This window comes from Halichoerus grypus, chromosome 6 (genome assembly GCF_964656455.1).
Source record: "Halichoerus grypus chromosome 6, mHalGry1.hap1.1, whole genome shotgun sequence".
Taxonomy (NCBI): domain Eukaryota; kingdom Metazoa; phylum Chordata; class Mammalia; order Carnivora; family Phocidae; genus Halichoerus; species Halichoerus grypus.
In genome coordinates, this window is record NC_135717.1 from 66681356 (window position 1) to 66707411 (window position 26056).

General features: G+C 39.6%; 1 protein-coding gene and 1 long non-coding RNA gene across 8 annotated transcripts in view; one reads left to right on the plus strand and one right to left on the minus strand.

Moving 5' to 3' along the window:
• LOC118533522 (uncharacterized) overlaps positions 1–26056 on the plus strand; it is a 203494-nt gene that overhangs the window by 82469 nt on the left and 94969 nt on the right. The window contains exon 4 of one of the 2 annotated variants that reach the window (XR_013449029.1): positions 10951–11248. The exons of the other annotated variant lie outside the window; for it this stretch is intronic. This is a non-coding gene — a long non-coding RNA (uncharacterized LOC118533522). Of the gene's footprint in view, positions 1–10950; positions 11249–26056 lie in introns of those variants that run through there. 2 annotated transcript variants of the gene reach the window in all.
• The window catches only part of ODAD2 (outer dynein arm docking complex subunit 2), a 185866-nt gene that overhangs the window by 9558 nt on the left and 150252 nt on the right, over positions 1–26056 (minus strand). The gene's annotated exons all lie outside the window — the stretch shown is intronic.

The following is a 26056-nucleotide window of genomic DNA, read 5'->3' on the forward strand; positions in this document are numbered from 1 at the left end:
GTACCAATTTGAGTGATAACAGATTTTCTTGTGGTTTGACTCAACATTGTTTGGGTGAACACAGACTGGAAGTATGAGTTTTAATTAGAGCCGGATGAGCTCTGAAATACCTGCATGCACTCCAAGCTTAGCAGGTTTTCCAGAAAGATCTTGAGTTCCCAGAGCTCATTTGAACTGTGAACCCTTTCGCTGTTTTCCAATTCACAAGGCATCGCGGTGTGGTTATAACACTAGTGTGTAGCCTGGTAACAAGCAATGCATTCGTGCCGTATCTGCCCCGCACACTGGCTTCCCGGGCCTCCAGGTTGGCTGAGGCTCCACAGTGGTTTCTCTCACATCCCGACTTTGAGCCCTGGTAATTCATTTCATATGACAGCTCACCAGAGCCGTGGGCCTCAAAACATATTTTACATTTGCTGTTTGGGGCAAAACCCTTGATTCTATTTGGTCAGTGAAGTGGATCAAGGGGCTTGCCTTTTAGTGGTATCTGTCTGCCTCCCGGTGACAGGAGTGTGTGCCCTGTTTACGGGATCTGGGGTTCATGTCCGCAAAGCTTGAAAGTGGGGTCTACTTGTTTGATCTGGTGCTTCTTCTGTGCAGACGTACATTTACACTTGAGTAGGTTTGCCCTCTGGTTTTTCTTCCACGTTGTTTTTCCATGAGTCTTCCAGTAGAGAGCTTTTGTGCCCAGACACACAGACACACACAGACACACACACACACACACAAACACACACACAGATTGGAGTGCTGGATCTAGAGTACCTGAAGGTAGAAAGGGGATATATAATAAAGAGAGCCCTAACAACCTTCTAAAGCATGCTAGAAATTCTAGAAATGGACAATGCCTTGATGACTGGCAGCATCAGGAGATTGTGGGACTCTGCGCTCTTTGTCGGAGGAAAAGGAAGAGGTAAGTCTTCAAGTGCCCTGCATGGAAGTTCATGATATCCTTTGGAATGGCCTCAAGTTGCTCTTCAATTTTTTTTCCTATCAAATATAAAGAATATCTGTGCATATGGGAGTTTCCTGGCTAAGAATGCTAAAGAAATGATAGGCTAGGAATGGATAAAAAGATTTATGAGGAGAGGGTTGTTTAGGATTGCATTTTGCTTTTGGGTAGATCAAAGTGACAAAGATAATTCCCTGGAAGTAAAAAAAAATAGTATGTTCTCATAGATTATGTAGTGTAGTGGCAGGGAGTTCATGCTTTGAGTTCACAGTCTGGGTCTGAATCCTGGCTTCTCCTAACCACATATGACGTGTGGTAACTCTCTCCAAATATGGTATTTGTCTTTCTTTGACTGACTTATTTCACTGAGCATAATACCCTCCAGCTCCATCCATGTCATTGCAAATGGCAAGATTTCATTCTTTTTGATGCCCTAGTAATATTCCATTGTATATATACACCACATCTTTATCCATTCATCAGTCGATGGACATTCGGGCTCTTCCAGTTTGGCTATTTTTGAAAATGCTGCTGTGAACATCGGGGTGCATGCACCCCTTCGAATCTGTATTTTTGTATCCTTTGGGTAAATACCTACTAGTGCAATTGCTGGGTCGTAGGGTAGTTCTATTTTTAACTTTTTGAGGAAACTCCATACTATTTCCTCCATTCCCACCAGCAGTGCAAGAGGGTTCCCCTTTCTCTACATCCTTGCCAACATCTGTTGTTTCCTGTGTTGTTAATTTTATCCATTCTGATAAGTGTGAGGTGGTATCTCTTCATGGTTTTGATTTGTATTTCCCTGATGATGAGTGATATTGAGCATCTTTTCATGCGTCTGTTGTCCATCTGGATGTCTTCTTTGGAAAAATGTCTATTCATGTCTTTTGCCCATTTCTTAACCAGACTATTTGTTTTTTGGGTGTTGAGTTTGATAAGTTCTTTATAGATTTTGGATACTAACCCTTTATCAGATATGTCATTTGCAAATATCTTCTCCCATTCCATAGGCTGCCTTTTAATTTTGTTGATTGTTTCCTTCACTGTGCAGAAGCTTTTTATCTTGGTGAAGTCGCAGTAGTTCATTTTTGCTTTTGTTTCCCTTGTCTCTGGTGACATGTCTAGTAAGAAGTTGCTCTGGCCTAGGTCAAAGAGGTTGCTGCCTATGTTCTCCTCTAGGATTTTGATGGTTTTCTGTCTCACATTTAGGTCTTCCTTCCATTTTGAATTTATTTTTGTGTATGGTGTAAGAAAGTAGTCCTCATTCATTCTTCGGCATGTGGCTGTCCAATTTTCCCGACACCATTTGTTGAAGAGACTGTCTTTTTTCCATTGGATATTCTTTCCTGCTTTGTCGAAGATCAGTTGACCATAGAGTTGTGGGTCCATTTCTGGGTTTTCTATTCTGTTTTATTGATCTATGTGTCTGTTTTTGTGCCAGTACCATACTGTCAAGATGACTACAGCTTTGTAAAATAGCTTGAAGTCTGGAATTGTGATGCATCCAGCTTTGCTTTTCTTTTTCAGGATTGCTTTGGCTATTCAGGGTCTTTTGTAGTTCCCTACAAATTTTAGGATTGTTTGTTCTAGCTCTGTGAAAAATGCTGGTGGTATTTTGAAAGGGATTGCATTAAATGTGTAGATTGCTTTGGGTAGTATAGACATTTTAACAATGTTTGTTTTTCCAATCCATGAGCATGGAATGTTTTTCCATTTCTTTGTACCCTCTTCAATTTCTTTCATAAGTGTTCTATAGTTTTCAGAGTACAGATCTTTTACCTCTTTGGTTAGGTTCATTCCTAGGTATCTTATGGTTTTTGGTATAATTGCCAATGGGATCAATTCCTTGATTTCTTTTTCTGCTGCTTCATTATTGGTGTATAGAAATGCAACAGATTTCTGTGTGTTGATTTTTATATCCTGCAACTTTGCTGAATTCATGTATTAGTTCTAGCAATTTTTTGGTGGAGTCTTCCAGGGTTTCTACATAGAGTATCATGTTATCTGCAAATAGTGAAAGTTTGACTTACTTCTTTCTTGCCACTTGGATGCCTTTGATTTTTTTTTTCTTTTTTTTTATTGTTTGATTGCTGAGGCTAAGACTGTTGGTACTATGTTAAATAGTAATGATGAGAGTGGACATCCCTGTCTTGTTCCTCACCATAGAGGAAAAGCTCTCAGTTTTTCCCCATTGAGGATAATATTGGCTGTAGGTCTTTCCTATATGGCTTTTATGATGTTGAGGTATGTTCCATCCATACCTATTTTATTGAGGGTTTTTATCAAGATTGGATGCTGTATTTTGTTAAATGCTTTTTTTTTGCATCTATTGAGAGGATCGTATGGTTCTTATCCTTTCTTTTATTAATGTGGTGTATCACATTGATTGATTTGTAAATATTGAACCACCCCTGCAGCCCAGGAATAAATCCCACTTGATCATGGTGAATAATTCTTTTAATGCATCATTGGATTTGATTTGCTAGTATCTTGTTGAGAATTTCTGCATCCATGTTCATCAGGGATATTGGCTTGTAATTCTCCTTTGTAGTGGGGTCTTCATCTGGATTTGGAATCAAGGTAATGCTGACCTCATAAAATGAGTTTGGAAGTTTTACTTCCATTTCTATTTTTGGGAACAATTTGAGAACAGGTATTAAGTCTTCTTTAAATGTCTGGTAGAATTTGCCTATGAAGAAGCCATCTGGTCCTGGACTTTTGTTGGTTGGGAGATTTTTGATTACTGATTCAATTTCTTTGCTGGTTATGGATCTGTTCAAATTTTCTATTTCTTTCTGTTTCAGTTTTGGTAGTTTGTATGTTTCTAGGAATTTATCCATTTCTTCCAGTTTGCCCAGTTTATTGACATATAATTTTTCATAATATTCTCTTATAATTGTATCTCTGTGGTATTGGTTGTGATCTCTCCTCTTTCATTCATGATTTATTTGGGTCCTTTATCTTTTCTTTTTGATAAATCTGGCTAAGGGTTTATCAATTTTATTAATTCTTTCAAAGAATCAGCTCTTAGTTCCGTTGATCTGTTCTACTGTTTTTTTTGTTTCTATATTGTTTATTTCTGCTCTAATCTTTATTGTTTCCCTTCTTCTGCAGGCTTTAGGCTTTGTTTACTGTTCCTTTTCTAGTTCCTTAAGGTGTAAGGTTATGATGTATTTGAGACTTTTCTTGCTTCTTGAGGTGGGCCTGTATTATAATGTACTTCCCTCTTAGGACTACCTTTGCTGTATCCTAAAGGTTTTGGACATCATGTTTTCATTTTCATTTGCTTCCATGTACTGTTTTATTTCTTCTTTAATTTCCTGGTTAACTCATTCATTCTTTAGTAGGATGTTCTTTAAGCTACATATATTTATGGTCTTTCCAAATTTTTTCTTGTGGTTGACTTCAAGTTTCATAGCATTGTGGTCTGAAAATATGCATGGTATGATCTCAATATTTTGTACTTGTTGAGGGCTGACTTGTGACCCAGTATGTGATCTATTCTGGAGAATGTTCCATGTGTATTAAAAAATAATGTGTATTCAGCTTCTTTAGGATGAAGTGTTCTGAATATATCTATTAAGTCCATCTGGTCCAGCGTGTCATTCAAAGCCATTGTTTCCTTGTTGATTTTGTGCATAGATGATCTGTCCATTGCTGTTAGTGGAGTGTTAAAGTACCCTACTATTATTGTATTATTATCAGTGAGTTTCATTGTTATTAACTGACATATATTTGGGTGCTCCCAAGTTGGGAGCATAATATTTTAAGATTTATTTATTTTCAAGAGACAGAGAGAGAAAGAGAGCAAGAGAGAGTGAGTGGAGGGAGGGGCAGAGGGACAGAATCCGCAAGCAGACTCCCTGCTGAACGTGGAGTCTGATGCAGGGCTTGATCCCATGAGCCATGAAATCACGACCTGAGCCAAAACCAAGAGTTGGAGGCTTAACCAACTGCACCACCCAGGCGCCCATATAATTGTTAGATCTTCTTGATGGATAGATGCCTCTGAGAGATTTCTTTATCTTCCAACTTTTCTATTCAATTCGTGCTCCCTGAATGTTCTTTTTTTTTTCTAGAGCCCTGTTCTGGTTTCATGGATGCAATACTTTTATATCTCTCTGAGGATGTTCACTTTTTTTCCTTCTCTCCTATCCTCTGTTTCTTCCAAGGGCTGATTTGTTTGTTTGTTTCTATTTGCTTTAGTTTCTGTCTTCTATGTTCAAGACATCTTCAGATGTGACTTACTTGTTGAATGAATGGAAAGTTTGAACACATAGATAGGGCGTATTGACTTTGTGTTTTACTGCAGGGTAATCTGGTGGTCTCAGGGCCACTCAGAGTTGTGCTCTTCATGAAGACACCAGATTAAAGGGGCTTTAAATGCAGATCTCACTTGCTCACCAATTCATGAACACTGTTCAGGGGCTACATCTTCCTGGAAGAAGGGATGGCCCTTCCTTCCCACAAAAGTGTTATCTCCTTTTTTTTTTTTAAAGATTTTATTTATTTATTCATAAGCAACAGAGAGAGAGCGGCAGAGGGAGAAGTAGGCTCCCTACCAAGCAGGGAGCCCGATGCAGGACCCGATCCCAGGACCCTGGGATCATCACCTGAGCCAAAGGCAGACGCTTAACCATTTGAGCCACCCAGGCACCCAAGTGTTATCTCCATTTTAAATCTGACACCAGCAAAGCTACATCTGCCCAGAGGGAACGTCTTTGTCTAATTCACACACAACAGTTTCCCACAGGCCATCAAAGACCCTGGAAAGCCTGGCTGGAGTTCTCCCCAGGTCAATATCTTGAAATCTTTTGTCATGATGAGCTGGTCAAATTCTCCAAGGAAGAGCTTTTCCAAACTCTAGCCCACAGAGTAAGGACTGGTTTGTAGGAATTTGGAACTGAGTAGGGCAGATAGTCCATTTAGCTTTCAGTGTTTATATGGTCACTTAATCTCCATCTTCAGTAGAATATCTTTACCTCACAGTGGCTGTTGTCCTCCAGTCCAGAGACCCTATTTTATCTTCTCTGGGCAGCTGCTGAGTTGGGAAAGGGCAGTGACTCATTATGTGGAGTTAAGGAAGAGGCTCTTTTACTCAGTCTTCCTTATTATAGCCTCCATCCTGAACCTTACCAACCAATTCCAGAGGCACTTAGGGCTACTAGTTCCTAATATTTTGAGGCTTCCATGTTGCAAACTGGGTTTGTTCTCAGTTTCTCCCACTATTGACTTTGCATTCTGATTCTTGAAGTCTGCTAGGCAGCTGTCACTCTTCCACTGAATTTCAGTTTATAAAATTTTGTTATTTTCTCCTCTCCAATTCTGTCTTTGTTTGTCTTTTTTTTCCTTTTTTAAGTCCCTTGAATGTAATGTTTGATTTCAGAAGGAAATAAAATTAGATTCAGGAGTTTAATCAATCTATAGGTTTTCTCTAGACACCAGGAGAAAATGCCCTGGATATCAACTCTGGATAAAATGCCTGTATTTAACGTGGGTTATCTCCCATTGAGAAGAGACTGAAAGTCTATGTGGTTGTCTATATTCTATTGTTAGATCAGTTTTGTGAAAGAATATTTAGAAATAAATTTTTTGGAGGGAGGTTGTATATATATACACATACATATATGAGTCTCCAGCTCAGACCATTCAACCGCCTCATTCACATCTGCACTTGAATATAAAACACACTAAGTTTCATATTAACAAAGCTCAACTCCAGATCCTTCCTTCCAAAACCTGTTTCCCCATGGCCTCCCCACCTCAGTTCATGTCAACTCATCTCTCCAGTTGGCTGGGCCAAAAACCTTGGAGTATCCCTGACTTCTCTCTTTCTCTCACTGCCTTTATCCAAGCCATGAACAGATCCTGTTGGCTTTACCTTCAAAATGTACTCAGAATCTGACCTCTTCACATTACCTCCACTGCTGTGATCTGAGCCACTATCATCTCCTGCTTGGATTTAAGGACGAGGCCAAGTTTTGATATGCAAGAAGACCTGGAGCTGATTTTGAAAGGTATAGCTTAGAGAAACTAAATCACTCAGATGGGCAATTTGGGAGAATCTTTCCTTCTTTTTAAGATCCCCTGGGAGAATGAAAGCCTAGTTTAGAAATGGCCATGGGACTTTTTACGAGCTGCCAAATGTAATACTTGACTTGGAAGTTGTTGGCATTGCTACAATGTGTATTCCCTTCTATCACTACAAATCTTTGATTTTTTCCTTTATTATTATTATTTTTTGCTTTGCATGCAATGACCTTATAAGAATGTTCTTGTTTGTTGTTTTCATCAAGGTAGAAGTTAGTGGTGAGGACAAGATAAAAGGGTGAAGTTCTAAGTCTAAGCAAGCTCTGTATAGTATAGGAACAAAATGCTTAAAAGAGTGAAACAGGGCGCCTGGGTGGCTCAGTTGGTTAAGCGACTGCCTTCGGCTCAGGTCATGATCCTGGAGTCCCTGGATCGAGTCCCGCATCGGGCTCCCTGCTCGGCAGGGGGTCTGCTTCTCCCTCTGACCCTAACCCCTCTCATGCTGTCTCTCATTCTCTCTCTCTCAAATAAATAAATAAAATCTTTAAAAAAAAAAAAAAAAAGAGTGAAACAATCCTTAACCTGAGTCAAATTATCAGATGCTGGGTGATATATAGAATTCCCTCTAAATTAGACGCTGTCTAGGGCGTGGAAACAGAGGAAAGTTTGAGCCAATATTTCCTACATGATCATGGGAATGGCAGCCTTAGCTAACATCCGAGCTACTGAATATGGTTTTGTTTTGTTTTTCTTTTTTTGTAACATGAATAAAACTGTGACTAAAGATGACATCTCATCTCAAAATAAAAAAATAAACAGTGTGACCCAAACAATAATGTCACCCGTAGCCTCAGAACTTGACCTCCTCTGTTCCATTGATCTTTATCCCTACGCCACATCAACTAGTCACCTATTCTTGTGGTCATACCTGGGCCTTCCTAATACCAGCAACTGTTTCATCTCTGCCTCTAATTGTCCTCTTGAAGCTCCAGGTTCTGGAAGAGACAGACTGGGATTGAGAACACAGGAGACACTTGTATCTTCACAGTCTCCCTACTATTGCCTACCTTCTGTGATCTACCATGTCAGCTGCTTTTCTGACACTTGGTTTAGCTCTCTTTTCTCTACTATTCTCCTATCATACCAATATTACAAATTGAAATCCCAGATCTCAACCAGGCTTCTGGATAATGCACACACGTTCATGATCTCTCATCTCAACTGGCTCTCCATTCTGGCAGTCCATGTAGGTATCTTTCTCATCAGCTTTCTTTCTCTGCAACAGCTATTTAAAACTTTCTCTACTCTCCTCAAATTACCTAACCCACCACTTCAGTTCCTTGCTCTCAGCCTGTGCCTTTGCCTCCTACTTGATGGGGAAAATAGAAATCACAAAAAGGGAAATTGCCCAACTCCCTGCCATCTCGCGCACAGATTCCCACTGCAAGTGTGCCCATCCTTTCCCCCCTTGCCATCTGTCATATACAAGGTGTATCTCTCCTCCAGGCTAAACTCATCTCCAGGCCCTCAAGCTCTGTGTTCCCCTACCTCTCCACTCCTCTGGAAGCTTACTCCGCCATCATTCCCACTCTGATATCTTCACTGTCTCCCCTCTCTTCCTGCTCTTACCAATTAGCACATAAGCACACTCATGTCCCTGCTGTCTCTGAACACAAAACAAACAAAAGAAAAAACCCACCCCAACTGCTTTTACTTCCCCTTTCAGCTATCATTCTTACTCCCTTTTCTTCTCCACCAAACTTTTCAGAGTGGCCTCTCTTGCTGTCTTCATTTCCTCACCTCTTTTCCGAGAGTAATTGCTTTGCTCTGAATCCAGTAGACACTTTTTGTTCTTGTCTTTCTTCACTTTTCAGTCAGTCATGTCCTTGTGCTCAAAATAATCTCTCTTCTTGACTCCTTAAAATAGCACTTTCGTGATTTGTTTTGATTGTTTTCTCTTTAATACTCTAGTTGCTTTTTTTTTTTTTTTTTGGAATCCTCTTTCTCTGCCAATCGTGCTATGACTCAGGATATCATATCAACCCTCTCATTTTTTCTTTTCTCTGTATGCCCTCCAAGAGAAATGGTACCCACTCTCATTATTTCATGGACCATGGCTCTCAAATCCGTGTTGTTAAGGCTTCATATACCTATCAAGCATATATATATATGTGTGTGTGTGTGTGTGTGTGTGTGTGATATCACATATAGATATATATCACATCTCTGTATCTTCCAAGATGTTCAAAGCCAATATGTCCCCAATGAGCTCTTGTTTTCTTCCACAAGTAGATTCCTTCTATCATCCTTGAATCTAGTCACCCAACTTAGACGTTGAGGCATCCTCTCTCTACCCTCTTCCTCATTCTTCACCTAGTGCTATTGTTTTTACCTCTCAAACATCTCTTGAATCCACCCGTTTCTCTCTGTCCCCAGTGCTTATGTCTACCTTGGTTGAAGCCACCATTATCTCTTTCTGAACTGCTGCCTAATTTACCTTCTATCTCTGTTCCATCCATTCTCAAACCAGAGTAACTTCTAAAGGCAAATGGGACCAACTGACTCCCCTGCTCACAACATGTCAATGGCTCCCCAGTGCCTTGCCCTACAATTCTAGTCCCTCAAAAAGATTCACAGGGGTCTTCTTCAGCAGGCTCCAGTTAATATTTTTATCTTTGGTTCATCTTAAGCTTCTAGTTTGTTTTCAGAGAACATACATTACTTATGTTATTTTAAAAGTCATAACAGGTGGATTAGCCAGAAAGAAGTGAGACATGCAAAGGAGATGAAGAGCCAACGAAGAGATAGAAGGAGGACCAGGAGACTGTGGAATCATAGGAACTAAGGAAGGGTGGCACTTTATGAAGATGGTGGGGTCAATATTATAATGAGACTTGGGGAGCTTAAGTAATTTGAGGACTGAAAAGAGTGCCTTAGATTTGGACCCTTGGAAATCCTAGAGATTATCAATGAAGCAATCTCTGAATTTTTGAAGGTAAAAGCCAATGACAATTAGCTGAAGAGTCAGGGAGAGTGGAAGAAATGAGGATCTACAGAGAATGATACTCCTCTGATAGAGTAGATTCCATAGTGGATGTGATCAATTGATGGGGCATTATGAAATGAGTAAGTAGGCAAGAAGACATTAAGATTGAATATACAGAAGTTAGAGGGAATAGCCAATGTCAGAATTTCCAGCTTTTGGAGATAAAATGAGATCATGAATACAGTGGGTGAGAATAGCCAGGAGAAGAAATACTCAAAGACCAGAGAGATGTATAGACTGAATGTAGCTACAGATAAGTTTGTTGGTGTAGGACAGGAAGGCAAGGTATTTTCTGCCAATAACCTCAAATTTCTTTCTAATCTTGAAGACAAGTTCATGTGAGTAATATCCCTACTTAATACAGACATACATCTGTAATTGATAATTTCACAGAGAAATATTTTAAAACAATAAAGGATATGCCCTATTTATAAGAAGACATTTGCTTTAATTACCTAAAGAAATCTTCATTGGAAAGATTTTGTTTTGGTTTACAACTTTGCTCTAGGAAATGCTAAGAATTTATAAAATCTGACGTCAAACTGTAAAATTAAATCTTGCCAAGCTAGGAAAAATTTTAAAATTGTTTAAAATAAAAAGAAGGCCAAGCATCATCTCAAAATGGATATATTAAAATGGGTAATAATTTCCACAATATTCTCAACATGAGAATCAGTCTGAATTATTAATGTTATATTGTTTGCATTTATATTTATCTCCCAAAACTGGCATATTATTAGAAGGAATTCAAAACCAAAGACATGTTAATATCTAAAATACCTTACTCGATACAGAATTCATCCCCCATGGGAGCAAAAATGGAAAGCTATCCAGAAGAGATGAAGCCAAAGAACTGAAAAGGAAAAAGAAAAACCCTTTATAGTGAAACTACTTTCCCAATTTTATTTTGATTTCTTTTCAGCTTCAGGAGCCGCTTAATATGGAAAAAATAAAGCACGAGGCTGGAGAGAAGAGCCACAATTTTTCTTCTTCAGTGTCAAAGAAATAGCTTTCTCTGCTCCTACTAAATTGGAACTAAGCTCATAAGGATGAAAATAAATGACTAATTTCTTGGGAAATAACCTTAAATGAAAGACTCTTTTGGCCCAATGGTTGCTTTTCTTAAACTCCAGTTGACTTAACCTCCGCCTCAAGGCCCCTTCTGCTCTCCCTTTCATTCCACCCTCCTGGTATCAAGTGTGCCTTAAAAGTCTGTCTCATCACTTGCTACGCCTTCGGGAAATGTTTTCCTTTTCGGATACAATTTGTGGGAAGGAATAAGTCAAATGGGATTGTGCTTACTTAATTTCTCTTTTACAACCTTATTTCTAATGTTTAAGATTTTTTTAAAATGGAAACTAAAAAAATATGACCATAAAATTTTGCAAGTGATGTTTCCACCAACTGACAAAAAGCCCTGATAATCCTGTAAAAGTTTTTAATATATACCTAAATATTAATTTTAGTATTCTCTTTTTAGCTAAAATTATATAAAATGATACTTCTTTGTGTCATCTATGTAAGAACTTCCAATTTCGGTGAAAGAACCTGAGTTCATTTTATAACAGAATGATCCTTCTTCCTCTCTGGCAAAGACTATGTTCATTTCAGAGCCCATCTTGCCTGATTTTTTGCCAGGTTAGCTATTTAGAACTTCAGGGCTGGCCCTAAGCATAGTATCTAGGCCAGTGATTAAAAAAAATTTTTTTCAGCAGCAGAAATCTTTTCCTCCCCTGCCCTCAAACAAAACTTTAACTATCCCATGAAATTCATATATACATAAATATATGTATGTAAGATAAGATGGAACATCTGAAGAGAGAGTAAGGCATGGGTTCCTAGAACTCTGCCTGTTCCTTCTTGTTCTTCATATAGACTCTCAAGGTACCTTCTTTGATTTTATGATACACACAAAAACCCCTCATCTTCACAATAGGAAGAGGGCCAATCTTTGGTCTCCATGCCTATTTCCTAGAATTTCTCTCTCACTACAAAATGCCTCCCCTGGCTACTCGCTCTTCACCTGGTGATGTAAGCCTGCTCATGGTTCGTTCATTCCACACAGATCTGCCCAATCCACACTCACTCTTCCAAAAACTGCCCCAAACCACCACCTGCACCGCAGTCCTAAAAATTCAGTCCCTGCATTCTGATAGTCTAGGCTAGACATTTGGGAGAACACAGTTCGAACACATAGCTACTGAATTTTACATGAGTGACAGCCTTGTTTACTCTTTCCAGATTTAAAAATTTGTGTTTACAAATCTTAGAGGAATAATTTTTAAGCCAAATACTTAGTTTACAAAATTTCAAATTATATGCCAAAGTTATACATTTTAGGCAGCACAGATAAAACAGTTCTATTTAGGAAGGTCTTCTGGGCCCTCCTGAAATGGTACACGCAGAACATGGCTTGTATATTACACTAGCCCGTCTCAGTATCCTGAGAGAACTGGAATGGGTCACATCCCGAAGCCAGTTCCAGGACTGGCCCAAAGATCCTGTTCAAACATTTTCATAAAGACATTCCTTCAATCTTACTTTAAAATCTACTTGGATCTGGGGTACTAAAGTAGCTCATTTTATTAATACTTATTTTATGTTAACCTAGCCTCTTTAATACATATCTTACACTTCTGGCAAGATTTTACCTTTTAATCAATTTTTTTCTCCATTACATCTTTTTGGATATGATAAGCAGGTGGGGCATGTCTTTGTTTGCTGTGTCAATCAGGCAAAGGTGATGATCACCTGTGATGTGATGTGAAGGACACTATAAGGAAGGCACAGTCTAGCCCTCAAGGAGTGTACAGGGCGAGGAGCAAGGTATGTCGCAGCCCGTGGCTCAGGGGAACAGCCCGCTCTCTGCCTTGGGGTGGGGGATCCAGGAGACAGAGATGGATGACTGTCCAGCTTTCTGGTTGTTGTGCCCAATGACTCAGGGGATGGGTGTTGGGGAAGATCTCTGTCTTTACAAAGCAAAGCCCAGGCCAGACATAAGCTAAGGCTCAGGCAGGCTTTCTCAGATCATCATCACCCAGTCTCCACCAGAAATGATATTCCCCAACCCATTCCACCATTACAGACCCAGGAGAGGCGGGGAGGATGGGTGTCCCTTGAGAAGGATGGGACTAATAATAACAATAGCTAACATCTCAACAAATAATTAGTGCTTACCAGGTATCGGTATTTTTTAAAGTGCCTTCTATATGCCAATTCATTTAATGCTCTCAACAAACCCAATGATAAATATTATCATTAATATTCTAGTGTTACAGATGGGGAAACTAAAGCAGAGAGAGATTAAGTCACTTGCCCAAAGTTACCATGTTTGGGAAAGCCAGGATTTGAACACAAGCTCCAGATCCCATGCTCTTACCCATCACACACACTGCATCCCTTGGTGTAAGTGCCCATGGAGAGGAAAGGAGAGGAAGCTGGTCTGGCCTGGTCCCTGGACTCCTGGTGCTAGCATTTCCTGAGGTGTGTCCAGTTTTCCCTGGCCCTTGGGCCATCCCATTGTGCCTGCACCTGATCTTGAAATCTGTAGTCACAGTCAGCTGCCTCCATCTGCAATTCTTCCACTCAGTGGGGCCTCTTTGCTTCTGCAAACTCTCCCTGTGGGTCCCATGGGAGCTTGTGGATCCCCTGTATGCTGTAATCTGTGGGGACCAGGACCTACCTGTGGCTGACCTCTTAGATACCCATCTCCACTGGTGGTGGACCATTGCTCCTGCACCATACCGGGTTTGCAATCAGAGACCCTCAGGGCTTCTCCTGAAGCCTGAACCCCTTACTTTCATCTGCGTATCCTCAGGGGCTAACTCAATCAACATTATTTTGAGGTTAAGATGCTCTGCGTATTGGGTGGGGGAGATAGGGTATCTGGGTGATGGGCATTAAGGAGGGCACTTGATGTAATGAGCTCTGCGTGTTATATGCAACTGATGAATCACTAAGTTCTTCCTCTGAAACTAATAATACACTCTATGTTAATTAAATTGAATTTAAATTTTAAAAAAAGAGGCTCTGCATATTTCAGCTCCAGCAACAAACGAGAAACTGAGATTTCAAAATTGCTCTTCTGATCCTTTTATTCATTTCAACTCATACTCCTTTTCAAAAGCACTTGAATTTTTTTTCCCTCTGGTCCAAAATAAAACTTACCAGTTACTCTTTTGCCTGGGCACAATGACGCTGGATCTCTCTGCTTAATATTCCTCATGGCTTACTTGTGTTCACAAAGTGGATTTCATTGCGTATGTTGTTTTTCAAATTGTTCAATAAGATTATTCCTAGTACTGGCCCTTGAAGAATGCTACCCAGGGGGGCGCCTGGGTGGCTCAGTCAGTTAAGCATCTGCCTTCAGCTCAGGTCATGATCCCAGGGTCCTGGGATCAAGCCCTGCATCGGGCTCCCTGCTCAGTGCGGAGTCTGCTTCTCCCTCTCCCTCTGTCCCTTCCCCTGCTTGTTCTCTCTCTCTGTCTCAAATATATAAATAAATTCTAAAAAAATAAAATGCTGCCCAGGAACAGCTGGCCCCTCTATCTACTCTCTCTTGTCCTTGTGCCCTTGTCAGGTTCCCTGACCATGGCAAAGCTTACTGCTTTTGAATTGCTTTGGTGCAGAACTTTGTCACAGACGTCCTAGAAACATACATGACGACTGGTTTCCTGCTTTGGGGGAACAAGAAGAGCCCTAAGCACTTTTGATGAATTACCAGAATACATGTAACCTGCAAAGCTATTTTTTTCTCCTCGAGCTTTATGTCTTCACACACGGTGAAAGGACTTACTTCATGTTGCATTCCAAGAGGGAACATTCACAATGCAAATCTTATTCTCTCCATGATCCTATGGTATGTTAAAACCTCTCATGTATTAAAACTAAACATCTCTTTTCAGTCTATCAGTTTCCTCTGACATAAGCCATTACTAGGAAAATTATCTTAATGGGCATTAAAGTTACAATTATAAGTAACAGAAATAATTTTAAAATTATTTCAGTAAAGTCAAGTGTATACGAGAAAAGTCTCAGTGCAAAATGGCTCTCCTAACTTGGCAGTGGCAGGTAAAATCTGTGATGAAATTTTTACCTCAGTGCAACAGACCGACTTTCTCTCTTGCCCAGCTGTGCTTTTTGAAGTTTTTCATGTACCACAAAATACATAATAAGGGATAGTTAAATTCACTCCGAACCCCAGCTACATGACCATGACATATTTGGAGGTGACTTTGAGGTGCATTCCCAAATATGGTGCAATGCTTTCTAAATTTACAGTCTGATTTCCTGCTACCAGTTTTGACTGCCAAATGCTCTGACAGTGTGGCCAGTTTGTGGTGTCCCTAAAAATCATCAGCAATTTGAAAACATTAGCGCCCGGCAATAGTCATACTTTGCAATGATTGCCTGTATTTATCACCTTACTTTTCCAGGGTACAAATGGAAAAAAAAATCACAGAGAAAAATTAAACTTCTCTAGCCATGGGGAAAATATAGAGTTGAAAAATCAAATGCATGATAGGGTCCCAGCCCCTTTCTGTATTGCTTAAAAATAAAAATAGACAATTGAGGCATGGGGCTTACGTGGCTATAGAGAAGAAGAATACCGTAAATATGTATCCTCCTCAAATGCTGCTTAGTTTGTCTGCACATTGGCAGAGTATTTTCATATTAGGATATTATGGTTATGTGGCAGTACTAAAAATGGGGAGACGTTCATTGCTTCATTAAACAAATATTCACTACATTCTGCTTGGTGGCATGAATTGTTCCTGGGAGCGCAGAAGTACATGAGACAGGCCTGGAATCTGCCTTCAGGAATCCTATAGTTTCCTGAGACAAACAGTGATGTCCATAACAACAGAGAAGAGACAGTCTTAGGAGAGCACAGATGGATGCAGGGAGTACATGCAGATTTCCCTGAGGAGTAAGAGTGAATCCGAAGCTCAAAGGATGGACGTGAGCAACGCAAAGTGTGGTATGGGCACTGGGAGAGCATTCCAGACACAGGAAGAACAGTGGGGCCACGTACTAGGGATCTGTGGTTTGTGCAGAGCACAGAGGTGCCAACAGAAGGGATGAGTAGCACTCAGGCCCCGCTCTGCTCTCCACGTGTACATCGTGGTGCGTAGCTGCCCCCCGCCCCAAGACCATTATTTCTCTCCACACAAAGGTAGCAAATGCTTGCCAAGCCAACTCCTAGGAGTATATTAACTTGAGTCCAGGATAGACTATTTTCACATAGAGACCCCCAAACTTAGTGGTTTAAGCAACCTAGAAGTTTGTTTCCCCTTATGTAACACTGCAGGGGGTCCAGGGCTAGTAACGTGGCTCTGCCATCTTCAGTGGGTTGGCTAATCTCTGAGTCCAAAGCTGCCCCGTGGTCTCTATCCTTCAGCCTTCAGGAATTGGAATGGGACCTGGGGATACACATGCATCCCTTTATGTAGGGTGAGAAATACAAGTAGTGTGCATCACCTCTCAATTCTCATTCACGAGAACTTAGTCACATGGTCACACCAAGATTCAGGGGAGGCTGAGAGATGTATTCTGTGGCTGGAAGCCATGTGCTGTGCTAAAACTAGCTTCAAAGAGGGGAGGATGGATGTTGGTGGACATGCAGCAGTCCACGCCACAAAGGGCAGTGGAGAAAGAGGGAGGGTACAATGGCAGAGAGGCAGGCAGGAGTCTGATCACACGAGGCCTCGTTCAGAGCCAAGGAAACCATGTTAGTGTCTTAAAAAGGGGCAGTGACAGATTTATAAGTACAGTATTTGCTCACAGAAAAGGCTTTTGCAAAAAAGCCTTGATTGATCAGGGCAGACAAACACCAAGGTTTTCCATGGATTCTCCCACTTAATTAATGTCGCATGTCCTTGTTTACCAACAACCCAAATACACATTCAGGGGACACATATCTAAGTCATATGGTCTCTGAAGAAATGGCCTGAGGGCTTTTAACAGATACAGATAGTTGTGTGTAGATAGAGACAGAAACCTGAAATATCCTGTGCTATTCAGCTGTACACGGTCACTGACCATAGGGTGTGCTCTGAGTTTACACACGGTCACACAGCTCCCAACAAAACACACAAACTAAGGTGCAGAGGTGGCCGCCCCAGCACATTCCTATCTGCAGATACAAGCGTGGCCTCTGCACTGTGGTCAAGCCACAGGAGAGATGACCCATCCTCGGGGGGGGGGGGCACAGTCCTGCCCTCAGCCTCTCTGGGGAGCGTCAGATCTCACCACAGATAAAGGGCCGTCCACATGGCATTCAGGCCAGCATCCCACATTCTGTCTACACTGGAAACATCGGGGCCAAGGACTTGGCTGCTGTCTTAGTTGGTTCAGTATACAGGAACTGGACTTGAATCCAGGGACAAGCATTTCAGAAAGCCACCTATCCCATACCCACAGCCTCAGCTTGGCAGAATTCTACCCCTGTAGGGACGACAGCAACATTCTGATGCACCCACTGTGAGGCAGGCTCTTTATATATATAAATGGAAATGGAAATATAAGTGTATGTATGTGTGTGTGTGTGTATGTATGGATGTGTATATATATGGATGTATGTGTGTGTGTGTGTGTGTGTATACATATTTCTTGTCATTTTCATCCTCTCGGTAACTATTTGAGGTACATATTATCATCCTTAGAGAACCACAGAGCCCGGGGAAGCTGGATGAGTTGGAAGCGGCACCCATTGCCAGGATTCAAACCCAGTTCTGTCTGGCACCAAACACATGCTTATATCCCTGCCTCCTGTGCTAGTTATTTAATTAGGAGATTTCTTCCTTAGATTTAATCCATTTTCTAAATTGGATCAATGGGCTCACTTTTAGACATCTGTCTAAATTAATGTATTATATATGTCTATAGTCTAAAATGATTTTTTCAAAACCTACCTAAGTTTGCATGCAAATCACTGGCTAGATCCTATAAAAAATACATCAGAAAATTCTGATGTTCTTATTTTTGAAAAATGGCTTGTGGCATCTTTAGTGCCTATTGGCTGTCTGGACCCTTGTCTTAAGGCTTCATTATCAAATCATTCTATTTATGATAGGACATCATTTCTTTTAGGATTTCAGTCAATGAATATGAAAAATACAGGTAAGTCATGGTGGTGGTGTTGATTTAATTAATGTTATCAACATTAATATTTAATTAAATTATCAACAATTTAATTATTAATGTTATCAACATTATTAATCAATAGCTAATGATTAATACTTAATTTGTGTGTGTGTATATATATATTTCTTGTCATTTTCTGTCTGATTAATACTTAATTTCTGGTTAATAATCAATTATTAATTGAACTGAATTGTCAGAGCTAAAACTTAAAATGGTGCTGAAACACAGAGGACTGATTTAATAAAAGTCAAACCTAACAAGGAGAATTAAGTGAATCACACAGCTAAGCTTCAAACTAGAAATGGGGCTTCTCTCACTTAGCCAAGGGTTTTTGAGATTTGTCTGTTTTGTTGCATGTGTCAGCGGCTTGTTGCTTCTCATCGCTGGGTAGCGTTCCATTGTATGGATGTACCTGTCTTTGTTCAGCCATTCACCTGTTGAGGGACATTTTGATTGTTTCTATATTTTGGTGATAGGAAGAATGCTGCTATAAGTATTCACAGAGAGGTTTTTGTGTGCACATATATTTTCATTTCTCTTGGGTAGATACCTGGGAGCGGAGGGGCTGGGCCATATGGTAGGTGCATGTTTAATTTTGCAAGAAGCTGGCAAGCTGTTTTCCAAGGTGGCTGTATCACGTTGCATGCTCAGTGTATGAGCAGTGTATGAGGGTTGTGGTTCTTCCACATGCTTGTCAGCACTTAGTACTGTCAGGCTTTTGAATTTTCGCCATTTTGGTAGATGTGTGCTGGTGTCGCAAAAGGTTTTGGTTTGCATTTCCCTGATGGTTAGTGGTTTTGAGCATCTTTTCCTGTGCTTGTTTGCCATCCATACATCTTTGCTGAAGTGTCTATTCAGACATTTTGCAAATTTTTAATTGAGTTGCGTATCTTCTTACTGAGTTGTAATAATTCTCTATGTAATTGAATTCTCTATGTAATTTGAATAATACAAGTCCACTGACAGATCTGTAAAAAAATATATATATATGTGTATATATATATATATATATATATATATATATATATATATATATAAAAATGGGGACTTGCCCTGGTTTTGACAAAAGAGCTGGACCTCATGTTACCTAAGTCTGGATCTTGGGTACCCCACTTCCAGACCCAAACTCCCCCATTGTGAGGATTTCTGGGACTTGTACCAGCAAAATCGAGGGTACATTTTGGCGCAAGAAAGGTATATTCATCCAGATAGATATCCAGACATATGATCATTTGTTGTCAACATGCAGATTCACCGTAAAGGAAAGCAGCATCTTTGCTGCCTCTCCTAGTCTCAGTAAGCACGCTGCATTTCCATCTGGGCAGCCCTCTGACCGTGCAGCGTCCCACCAGCGGCACTCCCTGACCTGTCCCTGGCTGATAGTGCAACACATCTTAGATGTGTTTCTACTTTTCTTTGGCAAAGATGCCAATTTTTAAAGAGATTTTCATTTTTACTTCTCTGCATGCAAAATGGAATAAAAATGATCCGGTCAACATTCTTATGAGTAGTTGCACTGGCAAGTGACCATCTGAGAAAAAAAAATACCTTTAGGAATTTATTTTCACAGAAATTTGATCAGATTTCCCCCAATTAGAAAAGCATGACCTAAAAAAAAAAAAAAGAAAGAAAAGAAAAGCATGACCTAGGGAAAGTATCAACATTTGCGTAGTCAGTGTGCATATTTTAAGTTACTTCTTGCCATTAGCAGAGGTAAAAATACTAAGTCCCATGTCATAAAGAGACCCCCTCAAACTGCATGTCACTTTTCATTGCTGCACATGGAAAATTAGGGGTGCTTTTCTGATTTTTTTCCTCCTTGGGGATTCAAACTTTAAACTTGGGTTATAAAGAATAATACCTTCAACGTTAGAAATATTTTTCTTACTTTACTCATGGGTAACTAAAGACCTAGATAATGAAGTGCTTTTTCCCAAAAGCATATTGCAAACTAGGACATTATAAACAAGTCTTGACTTGTTAACCATAAGGATAAGCCATTATGTTTGATCACTCCTGAACCACAGACATAGTTGCTCCGATTTCGATCTGCATAAGCTGTAATTTGATTTTAAAAATGTAACTTTTGTTTAGCACCTGTACTTTTAAATTTGTGTCCAAAGATATTTCAAAGAGACATCTTACACCATGGCAATGGGTTGGAAAATACAGAGAACACAGCTCCTAAGAACCTAAGAGTTTTGTATTTTTTCTTTTAATAACAAAAACTGATTGATCCTGAAGGAAGTGAAAAAAAGGGAGCCTTAGAAGGGAATGTTAATGCATGCATATTTTTGGTACATTAAAGACTCCAACGTGCTAATTCAAGCACTGTTTACTTTTTGTATATAACAGGATTGCTGTTTTCAAGTGAAAAACAGAAGATATTTTCTGAGTGCCAAAAACTACTTATTCATGAAGTCTGAAATACCATTATTATTATTATTAATTCTTATGTCTAGCGTCTGTGAATAGCTTCTTATACGAGAAAACCATTTTGGGTCAGCCGAAGGCCAAAAATAATGAGCTGGCCTTCTGCCTCTGTGTATTGAGTCAAGTAGCTGCCAATTAATAAAACTGATTTTTTTGTTGTTCCTGGGATAAATTTCAGAAAATGAAAACAAACAGTTGTTGTTACTTTTCATAAATTTCCAATGGAAAGAATAATTTTTTCACAAGTTTAAAGACTGACTGCACTATAAGTAACTAACTAAACAATTACGAGAAGCCGCCCGGTGTATTTCTGTGGTTTAGCAAAAGGGCCAAGTCGGAAGGAAAAGACATTCCCGGCATTTTCTGAAACTAGATAAATACAGAGAAGAAATATAGATGAAAGATGGAACTGCTCTCCATAGTCCCTGCCAGATTCCTCGACTTTTTGGCATACTGATTGAATTTGGCAAATGTAACCAGTAACAATCTTTTCCATTAAAAAGAGCAGCATATACTTTATTTTACCATACTGTTTGTGCATTTTTGACCCTCCAAAACTGTCTCTCTTTTTTAGAAAGTGATTCTTTCTGCAGAGTTGGCTGCAATTTCATTTATTTGAAACGGATCATTTATCACCAAAAAAAAAAAAAAAAAAAAAAAAAGCTGCAGGGCACAGCTACTGTTGAACAGCTCCAAGAGACCTACAGCTCGGCAGGAAAAGTGTCTTTTTCTGAGACCGAAAGATGCTTTACCATGTGCCAACAGCATCTCATGCCAACCTAATGCCTTGATATCCAAACCTGTGTAAATTTGAGGAATCCTGGACTGTACAGTTTAGACAACATAAGCTACCCAGCCCTGTCATTTTCTTTTATTTGTGATCAGAAAGACTCTAATGTAGACTCTAATGTAGCCTGATGTTCCTAATTTTGGTAACATGATTATGTTAAGAAAAAGAGTAGTTACTCCAGCCCCAAATCTAAATTTCATGGACTCCAACACTTCGTAACCCTAAAATGTTTTTCTCATCTGGCAGTGATACTGTAGTAAGCTTATTAGGATAGGTAAGTAGCAATCTCTAAAAATACGATGCTGAGGAGTAAGTGCCAAGGCCATGGTTTCCAGCTTCGCCCAATTCAGGAAAGGAAGGCTCCCACCTGATAGGCCTCTTATGCAACTCGGATGGAAATGACTTTTTGTTTTTACCTTTCATTGGTTTCATCTAAACTGAACAAAAATAAAAGATTAGGGTGTTCACCTGTTGCTATGAAGTTTCTGAGTGCAACACGATAGACATGTTTTGGTTTTTAAACAGCCAAAAATTCAAGTAGCCTTTGTATAGTTGGCAGTGAATTGTGTATATTATTGCTCTAATGTTATTTGCCATCTCATGCACCCTTTCTTAATCATTAAGTAGCAGCTAATTTAAAGCAAGGGAAAGGTATTAGCTTGGTGTGAGTGCCAGATAAACCCTGTGGTTTCAATGTAAAGTTTGGAGCCAACAGCGACAGATATAAAAATGAGAATCTGTAATTTGCCAAGTTTAAAGTCCCAAAACCAACATGTGAATGCTTCACAGGTTTATACATGCATAAAATGAAGACTGTTTTGCATAGATTCAAAATGCTGAGGGACTGTTGTTTCTTAAACTTAAGATGACATTATAATATTAGACCTCATTTAATCACAAAGTATTTGACAAAAAAAAAAAAAAGAGCCTAAAGTCACTGTTTAAATTTCAGAATGCGAAATCCATACCAGCAGTTGGCAATAGCTAGGTCTGAAATTTTTTCAATAAAAATTATAAATAATTACCTTTCACATTTTATAATTTACATCCATTTAACTCACAAAGCTTGCTTTACGAATGAGTTCTTTAATAATAATAATAATAAAATAGAGCTAGCCAAAGCTGTTAGCAAGAATTTATAATTTTAACAAACAAGGCACAACACTTTAGAATAATGGGTAGAATGACTTCTGTACATCTTTAAAAGATTTGCAATAATAACCTCACAACTAAAGTATATACAACTCTAAAACGCCCTCAGTAACAGCATGATAATAAAGACAGTGAATTTCAACTGACCTAACAGTTTCTCATGTTAGTTGGCCCAGAAATCGAAATCCTGGCTTGTCACATTAGTGCACACCCTTTACACTCTCTTCCCAGCCCACCAGGGATGCTCTTGACTGTCCCTCTCCCTCACCTGCAAGGGCGAGCCTTGGAAGCCATTCTGTAAATGGCACACTGTTTCCTTGTCCACACTGATTGGATGAGAGGTGGGTACTTTTCCCGAATGGGGCCAATCAGAGCCCCTTCCCTGAAGTTTCTGAATTGAAAGTGGGAGTAGTATGTTGCCTCACAGGGTTGACCAGAGGGTGAAGCTGGGGGACACAGTGGAGAAACAGGGAAAGCCAACTGACGGAGAATGAAGTGAAACGGACACAGATGACAGATGAAAAGAAAAATATGCTAGAAAACCTGAGACTCTATCCTAGCATCCTTTCCGGGCTCTGCTGCCTGCTTTCTTTCCTTCCTCCGTCCATTCTTCCTTCCTTCCTTCCTTCCTTCCTTCCTTCCTTCCTTCCTTCCTTCCTCTTTCCTTTCCCTTCCTTCCTTCGTCCCTCCCTCCTTCCCTCCCTCCATTCTTCCTTCCTTCCTTCCTTCTTCGTTCCTTCCTTCCTCTTTCCTTTCCTTTCCCTTCCTTCCTTCCTTCGTCCCTCCCTCCTTCCCTCTCTCCCTCCCTTCCTTCCTTTCTTTCCCTTTCTTTCTTTCTTTTCTTTTCTTTTTCTCTTCCTTCCTTCTTTTTTTCTTTTCTTCCTTTCTTCCTTCCTCCCTTCCTTTCTTCCTTCCTTTCTTTCCCTCTTTCTTTCTTTTTCCCTTCCTTCCTTCTTTTTTTTCTTTTCTTCCTTCCTTCCTTTCTTTCCTTTTCTTTCTTTCCCCCTTTCTTTCCCCAAGACAAAACTAAGAGTCAGGTGCTCAACCAACTGTGCCACCCAGGTGCACCCATGGCTCTGCTGATTTCTTGCCCATGAGATCTGTCAAACATCCGTGTATCCTCTTTGGTGCTCAAGCTTATTTGAGTTATTTATGTTGCTTGCAATTTATTGTATCCTAATTGATCCTGCATTCTATCTATGGGACTTTGGACACATCACTTGGATTATTGAACTAAAGCTTCCCAGTCTTTAAAATGGGTACAGTAATGCCTGCATCACAAGGTTATTGCAAGGACTAAACAAAATAAGAAGTAAAGCACCTAGCCCAGCAGCAACCACTCAGTAATTGGCTGCTATTTTAAAAAGAGATTGTCCTGTAATTTACATTTTATAAAATATATACAGCTATTTGTACTACATATTTGTCAGTCAAGGGAAAGCTCTGCAGTCTCTTATCATTAAGCCTAATATTCTAATATTTGCTAATTATTCATTTAATGGGTGATTCAAATTATTTGGTGAAATTTAAAATTAAAAAAGGGCTTGCTAACAACTATTATCACTATGGTTATTTCCCTCTTTGTAGTAGAAACCTTGTTAAAAAAATTTTTGTGAATAAATCCATAATTCTTCCTGTTCCCTTAATCTCTCATCTAATCTGTAATGAAGGCCTGTGAGGTGGCCATGTTGTCATGCACTGACAGCTCACCACCTTCCTAGGGGGCTTTTTGCTAACACACTTTTTGACCTACCCCCTACACACCTTTGAGAGTGATCTTCAAAAACACAAATAGGATCATAGTACTGGTCTCATTAAAATTTTTTCAATGGCTTCTCAGTACAGTAGAATAAAATCTCAGTTCTTTACTATGGTCTGGCTCTCCCCATGTAATCCAGCCCCCCACCCCTCCAGCTCTCCAAACACATCTTGTGTCACTCTCCCGTTCTGTCGCTCAGCCTCAACTGCCTTGATCTTCTTGCAGGTCCTTGGAAACTCTAAGCACATTCCCACCTTATGACCACTGCACATACTTTCTTTCTGTAAACTCTTCTGTCTTCATTCTTCGTATCTTAGTGTAGATGCACCTGCTCCAAGATGCTTTCTCTGACTTCCAGGTCTAAAGTATGTTAGCCCTCTGTTAGTCTTCATCCAGCCCGATTTGTTTCTTTCATAGCATTCAGCACACTTAGTAATTTTGTCCATTGATTTGTTTTTGACCAGTCCCTTCTTATAGTGCTTGAGAAAGCTATGAGTCCCTTGGTCCTCCTCTCTCCTCCTGAATTCTGGGAGTGATGAATAGGTCAAGTCTTGCCTGTGTGGAGAATCTGTATACTGTGTCTTTATTCTACCCCTCTGAAAAGGGATGCCGTTTGTGAAGGAGCAGTCATTTCCTGGATCAGCAGTAAACATATGTGGTCATTCTTGACTATGTTTTCAAGAGGTCTTCCCCCAGTTAGCAATGCATATTTTCCTCTGATTTCAATAAATTAATAACCAGTATATGGGATATGGAAATGAAGTACGGTGGAATCACCTCTTTTCACAAATAGTTATCAATATTCAATCATTTGAAGGATTAATTTGTTAAAAGGAAAATTCAGAAGCATATAGAATCATCTTTAAATAGATTCCATAAAGCCATAGACTATCTCCAGATAGATTAACTTAAAGTAGAAAGTAAAAGATAATTCCCTGTGGTAAAATCTTTAAATTAATTTAAATGATAAACTGAAAGGGAAATTCAGGTCAGTTAAGTGATTAAAAATTCTTTTTTAAAAAAGATTTCATTTATTTATTTATTTGAGAGAGAGAGAGAGCAGGGGCAGGGGCAAAGGAAGGGGAGAGAGAGAATCTCAAGCAGACTCCATGCTGAGGGAGAAGCCCCGCATGACCCTGAGATCATGACCTAAGCTGAAATCAAGAGTTGGACACTTAACCGACTGAGCCACCCAGGCGCCAAGTGATTAAAATTCTGAACAAAAAATATTTATCCAAGTTTTACATTTGACTCTCATCTGACATAAAATCAGTACAGTAAAAGTAATCATTTAGTAATAATTATTAAAACCAATTATCAGTCAGTGCATAGGCCACCAAAAATCATGTCAAGAATGCTCATAGCAGCACCATTTTAATAGACCTAACTTGTAGAATGTAGAAGATTATTTACTGTAGATTATTTAAAAAGTGTCTTGTTCAAGTTATCCATTTGAGTTTCTCAGAATGTTGAAGAAGTACTATATAATTTGTAAACAATGTCTGCAGTTACATGTAAAGTAACGTATTATATATTCCCTAGAACAGATGAGAAACTAGTATCTAAAGTAAATTAGAAAAGAGTATCTGGAATAAATTAGAAACTGGTGTCATAGTTTAAAAAATAAAAGGTTGAAGCCACTTATGGAATATTAAGTCTTAGCAGAAATCTCTGCACAGATATCCTGAGGGTTAGGAAAGATAGAGCTGAATCAATAATAATTTACAAGTCATTCCAGTAATCTGTGTA